This window comes from Glycine soja, chromosome 8, assembly GCF_004193775.1.
Source record: "Glycine soja cultivar W05 chromosome 8, ASM419377v2, whole genome shotgun sequence".
Taxonomy (NCBI): Eukaryota; Viridiplantae; Streptophyta; class Magnoliopsida; order Fabales; family Fabaceae; genus Glycine; species Glycine soja.
The window spans coordinates 8,022,704-8,030,079 of NC_041009.1; the positions used below are offsets into that span (position 1 = coordinate 8,022,704).

Here is a 7,376-nt window from a genome sequence, read left to right on the forward strand (position 1 = left end):
TTTTATTTTAAAAAAAAGCCAATTCGTTGAAGTTTCTTAAGTTTGCCTTCCTCCGGTTTGAATGTTTCTTTGACCCACATTTTAAGGAAATGTAACAAGATTGCATATTAGCTTGCAAAGTTTGGGTGCAATTCCTCAAGTGATTCGTTGAAGCTGTGGAATGCGTGTTCTCCTTCTCTTATTCTTGTCCTTATGGCGGATCCCTCAGCAACTTTGTATTCTTGGAGTAGTTAATTTTCTTTCTTTCTACTGCTTTGTTCGTTTATTTTTCCACAAATAGATCGATTAAGAGAAAAATTAGATGAATTTTATACCACATACATTTTTGTGTTTTAATAATAGAAAGTGTGGCGAAATATATCACTGCACTTCCTGATCCTGTTGTTGTCAACCAAAAACGTGCCTATTCCCACGATTTGCTACTTAATATTAATTCTTTATCGTTCTAGAAACTCACGATTTGCTCCTCTATATAAAGCCAGTAAATTAATTAAAAACAATTACTCTTCCACAGATATACATTGCAGCTAATTTGCATTGTACTTCTTCGACCATGACGAGTCCCTCAGTAAACAAGAACATCCTCCAGAGTCCAGCATTTCTTAAGGTAATTAAACTATAAGCAACACTTGATTATTTTTTTGCATTTATATACTTCACATCATGTGTAGTGTGTGTAATTTGCTGCCATGCAAAATGTACAATCCACATACTTCATCAAAACAAAATATGTATAACATTAATTTTTTTTTTACTTTTATGAAAATTAATTATGAATCTAGCTTAATTTATTTTCTCAAAATTGATGATATGCATGAAAATTATCTGCAGATCTTTATCCGGTTTAATTATGAGACTCATACTCAATACGACAATACTTGTGAGTTGTGATTATCCTAATTCTAATCAAACTAAATAAATGGAATAGAGATATTAATTTTTCCGAAAAATATATTTTGTACAGTACATCCTTGAAACGAGTAGCTAGCTATCCAAATGAGCACGAACAACTAAAGCAACTCAGAGAGACCACCGAACAAAAGTACCAGGAAAATATGTAAGTTAACTGAATACAACAGTTTTTAATTTCTGTCTATTTAAACTTTGAATTTTCATCTTGATTAAGGTATGATAATATATGAAATAAAATTGAGTTAACTTATTTTATTGATATAGTATATTAAAAATTATTGTTGTGAAGGGTTTATAATTTATATATATGTTAGCAGGGGTTATTTGTTGAGTATTCCAGCGGAGGAAGCGCAGTTCATATCTATTTTGCATAAAATCCTGAATGCGAAGAAAACACTCGAAATTGGAGTATTCACTGACTACTTTCTTCTTGCCACAGCTCTTGCTCTGCCTCTTGATGACAAGGTACTTTTTCTTTTTGTTATGCATATACTCCAAAGGACAGAAAAAAATGAATCAAAATTAAGTTATTTTTTTTTTAAAAAGTACTTTATTAGAGAATAAAAGCAACATAAAAGAAAACATTGAACAAGCATATATAATGATGATGGAGGAAAGAATAGGTTCTGGTGGCAAGCTTCTGGAAAAAAAACTAAAAAGTTATTTATAAAAGCAAGAACAAGAGTTAGTCAGTCACAATATAGAGTTAGAAAAAAAGAAATACTGAGAAATTTATATCGGTATCTTACTAATAGAATTATGTCTAGTCCTTAACCAAAGTTAAAATGTTCACTAACAACTTTCTTATAAAAAATAGAATTTTTTACTTTTCAAGTATTCTTTAGGTTTCTTACTTTGAGAAAATTTTATGCGATGTTTGGATTAAGAGTGAAATATAAAGAAATAAGGTTTAAAATATAAAAGATAAATAGAGTAGAAAATATGTGCTGGTTGGATGGATAAAAAATAAGAAAGGAAAGGTAAAGAAAATTCTTTCTCTTATAATATAAGTAAAAAAAAAAAGAGTGAAATAAATAAATAAATGACATAATTTTTTTAAACTAATTAAAAAAACTAGATTTAATCCAAAAATAAACCTTTTAGTTAGTTTTTTTTTTCTTAACAGTTTTTTCATGTGTATGATAATATACACATTCTAATAACTAAGCAAAAAGGATTTTATGATGGGTTCCTTCCAGATAACGGCAATTGATATGGATAGAGAAGCATATGAGATTGGATTACCCTTTATTCAGAATGCAGAAGTGGAGCACAAAATTTACTTTCCCGTGGTGATGCATTATCAGCCCTCAATGATCTTATTGATGTAAGCTTTTTTATAATTATTAAAAAACAATGAAAAGATACCCTATACATATCGAAAACATTACAAGAAAAAAGTTATATATTAACGGTTATAAGTCGGATTTGTTTGCATATATATAATCTTTATCTAATAACAATTTAAATTCAAACATTAATATTTCTTTTATAATAATAGATTAAAATTTATAAAATGATCCATACTGTCCAAACTCTCTGCTGACTCGATCCCTAATAAATGCATGTTAATATAAACAGTAACATAATATAATATAACGTGCAAAAGAATACATCATTGTTTTAAGAACATAATATAAATGCACGACAATTCGATTCTTATTGAATATCAATGTATATTGTTTATTCATAATACCGTTAATTAGAATAATACATCATATTCTTATTGAAAGTCAAAAGAATAACTTTGAATCCTTATTAGTTTTCAACACATTGTTTTTTAAGAACAATTCACATTATCATTAAGGCACGTGATTTCTGCATTAAGTATTTAGTTTTATTTGTATTTCTTATAGGTGTTATTTCTCAATTCTAATTTAAATTTTAAATTTTAAAATTTTTTAATTGTTTTTTTAACAGTATGTATTTTTTTTTGTTTGATAAAACATGATAAACTATCATGTTTACCGTGAATTTAATGCTGTGAATTTTCTTTTTCAAACGATATTACCTGAAATTTTTAAAAATTGTAGGTATTATTTGAACATCTGGACAATACTTGTATCTTTATGAGTGGTTGCATACGTCTTATACTTATATTTATAGCAAATAAAAATTAGATGTTCAACAATTCTGAAGAGAGCAAATTTTCACATTGATTCACGACTTCTTAGTTGATACGTAGCCAACATGTTTTTGGGCTTCTACATTTGCAATGGTTTGTTAATTGATGAATGCTGTCGTTGCAACTTGCGACAATCTGTTTCGCTAAGTTCACTCCCAAAATATTTGAATTTTTTTTTTTTACCAAAATATCTTCACGGAGATATGTTTTCGGTGGTTGAAAAACACAACAAAAAACATATTTTTGTAGTACCTAATTAATTTAGATCACTAATACACAAGGAAAATATGATTTTATTGTGTATAAAACAAAAATGCAGGATAAAAATGTTTTAATTTGTTATAATATTTTGAATTACACATTTTCTTTTATTTGTGGCCTTAAACCCTGAACAACTATCAATATATATTAACAAAATTAACAATATCAATTATCAAAACTAACACTCCTTAAGAACTGTGTAAAGCGATATTAATACCAATAATAAAATGAAAATATGTATAAAATAAATACAAGTTTAACGATCCAATTTTTATTTTTAAAAAAAAATCAAGAACCTAATTAAAAATTACCAAATAGTTCATAAATGTGCAAATTAGTTTAACCTTTATTTGTGGCCTTACCGAATGATTTTCACTTTGCGTTTAATTTCTAATTTGTTTATTGTCTTGCTTATCTTAAAATAACATGATATGAGTAAAAAAGTCTATTATATTAATTAAAATTATTTTTTATGTATTGTTATATAACTATTTAAATTAAGGAATTGTAAAATCATTAAAAAAAATATTTATTTGAGAAAAATTTATGTGATTCCATAATTTTTCAACGATGAATTGTAAAACCACAAAAAATTCAATTATTTTATTATATAGAAAATTACTTATTGTTATGTGTTATAAACACATCACCTTATATCTAGGATATGTGATAAAATTGTTTATTCCTAAAAAATATAATATGAAATTAGTTGTCATCAAATAATAAAAGTTAAATATAAGGTATATATTAATTACATGTATAAGTGTATGTTGGTAGTTGTGTAATAACAATTATTTGAGAGTTCAAGCTCTTTTATTGATGTGAAAATATATGATTTATATAGTTTAAAAAGTTCTAAAGTAGTAATAATCAATCAAAATGTATGGTATGATATTCAAATTTTAATCAATTACAATTATAAATTTTCGCGATTGTATTTCTAAACAAAGTAACAAGGTTGACTTATTTAATTTTAATATCTTTTGTAATATTGTTTTTCTTACGTTATAATTGAAGAGTTAAAAAGGGAAAAATAAAATGGTCAAAATTCCAGGACAGACAAACAGAATCATTTGGTTATGTGCTTGTGGATACGAACAAAGAAGAATATATAAAGTATTACGAGTTGGTGTCAAAATTGGTGAAAAAAGGTAGACTAATTGCATATGATAATACCTCATGGCATGGTTCAGTGGCAATTTTTGAAGATGTAAAGGAAGATATTATAAGGAAGAACAGAAAACCCTTGATTGAGTTCAACAACTTAATAGCAAACGATTCTCGCTTGGAATCAGCTATCATTTTTATTGGGGATGGCTTAACCCTCTGTAGACGTCTCTAATCCCAAATTAGTATAAAAGGAATAAAAAATGCAAAATAAAATGTCACTTTTAATATCGTATTCCCCAACTTATGAAGAGTAGTGTTATGATGTTTGTATTGGAGAAAATAAAATGTTCCCAACTTATGAAGAGTGATATGATTTTTGTGTTTGTATGTCTTTATTATTTCTTTTTCTATTTCTGGTTTGGAAACTACGTTCTCAAATTTATTTTGGAAATGGATTAATGTTTCAAAAAATTATTTCCAAAATATTGTTTTGGGTACATTGCTCTAGAGACTATTTTCTGGGGGAATCGGCCATCATGGATGGAAGAGTACTAAAATATGTATTTTATTTCATCCGTAAAATTTGTGAATAATTTTTTTATACCATATAGCAGTGTTCTAAAAATATAATTATAAATACTTATACAAATATAACTTTTACCTTCGTGTAGCAAGTAAAATAAAAATTTTACGTTTGAAAAGTTAGAACTAAATTTGACTTAAGAATACCGACATAAAAAATTGACTCAAGATTTGATTTTGCCTCAAATACCACTATTTATTTTTAATTTAAAAAGTGGTAGAATTACGCTCCCAATATTACTGGAGATAATGTTAATAACGTATTGAGACTATCGTGCAAGCTTTCAAACATGATACTTTGATAGTGGCGATTAAAAAATAGATAGAAGAATGTACTAGCCGCACGCTGCAGCTATTACTACATTCTTCCATGCAACTAAAAACATGGGTTTTATTATTGGTCATATCTACTATGAAGGTAATAACTGTGTAATAGGTTAGCCTTACATGGTACCAACTTAGATGGTTTTCAATGGTGGGATTTCACCCCAATTTTTGTTTCTAGTTTTTTTGTACAGGATAAACAGGATCTTTCCTTGTTGTGCCTTGGTTTGGTGTTGCCCCCATGGCTTTTGTTTCTTTGTCTCTTCTTTAATGGTATTTGGTCGCTGCAGTTGGCAGTGAGGTGCAGTGATATCAACATAGTTGGGATGATTACACCCTATAGCCCCCTGCTTTGTCTTGAAAAAAAAAACATAATAAGACTATCAGTAGAGATTTCACTCGAAAAGTTATTCTACAAGATTAAATTGTAAGTAATTTTATCCAATCTTAACACTCAACTAGTCCTTGAAAAATAAAGGAATATCTCTAAAAATAAAAAGGTACTCGCTAAACAGGATTTTAGGAACATAAAGAAAATCGAATTTGCATCTGTAGAGAAGATAAGTGTTTCCTCAAAGATGTTATTCTTGACATAATTCTCAATCAAACAAAAAACTTGAGTGGCTTAACATGAAAACAAACAGCACAGAAATATCAAGGAAAGTGTAATCATGAGTAGAATGCACCTTTAATTTATCTTGATTTAATGTAATTTTTGTTCCATTAAATTTATTTTAAGTTAAAAAAAATTCCATTTTTAGAATTTTATGTTATTTTAATTTATAATTCTTATTTAAGTTAACACCATTGATGCTGTTAACTTATTTTTTAAAAAAATAATGAGGATTTTAAACATAGGGGCGTGGGTAAGTGGGAACAGGTCTTGCATGGTGGGAAAATATTTTAAGCCGTAAAATTAAAATAAAGGGTTGAGATAGCCGAGGGTGCAGCAAATGAGAAAAGTATTGAGTTTGCTCCTTCTTCCCTTTCTGGAAACATGGAAGCCACGAGCACATACTTTCTTTTTAAAATACAAACTTCAAAAGACGGCCACCACGGTGCATCGAAGGGGAAAAGAAAAGAGAAACAATTATATGCTACTTTCTCCTTCTCTTCTGACCCTATTCCCACTCAATTACCCATACTAACCGTGCTCTCATAAATTTAATGAATGAAAAGTGAGGTTAAGTCATTATCTTTGATTTGTTACACTATATTCTCAGGAGTGAGGATTGCCTTGCTGGTCATGGTCAACAAGGCCCACCACTTTCTTTTAACGGTATGAAGAGGTGCTTGAGGCGGCCTATGGATCACTTTCCAATTAGGGGAAGCTCATTTCACACGGTTTCATATACTTTTATTATTTATTATTATTGCCCATTAACGTTCACATATATATATTCGTTCCATCATGGGGTATGAGTCTATAATATATATGCACCTAGGATTATATATAATAAAATATCAAAAGTTTGATTCCACTTAAGTTTTTTTCCAAGGGTCTCCGGAAGAATCTGCTATAGGGTATACCTTTCTTTTTCTCTCCTTCAAAGACAACAGCCCTTCTTTTCCATATTTATATTTAATAAACCGTCTTCTGGAGAGTCCTTTTGGTTTTGGTTTTGCATGTGTGTTGATGATATATGATTTTCTTAATTTTGAGCCATTGTGTAATAGGAGTATCATTTATATTATTTAAATATTCAAATAATATGAGGATTAATTAGTTATAACTCTACACGGGCCACTCATTTGGTGCTTTCATCCAATCATGATCACTCCACTGCGCAATGATATGCATTTTAGATTCTGAATTCAAGTATTTTAGATCCATGATTTCATGCTTTCGGAAAAGTGGAGCCCTCCCTATGCTAAAACGACAATAGCAATTAGATTGAATGGGTGCGAAGATAGCCACGCGTCTTCTTCAACTTCAACTTTAGGATAAAAAATTGATATGAACATTGCTGAAGATATTTTACAATGACAAAGGACAACAATATCACACCATTAACAAATATTGCATAGAAAATATTGGATAGATGCTGAATATTTTTTGGAC

General features: G+C 28.6%; 1 pseudogene; it reads left to right on the top strand.

Annotated features, from left to right (window-relative positions):
- Window positions 1-553: 553 nt before the first annotated feature.
- Window positions 554-4,640, top strand: LOC114420889 (annotated as a pseudogene).
- The last annotated feature ends 2,736 nt before the right edge of the window (window positions 4,641-7,376 follow it).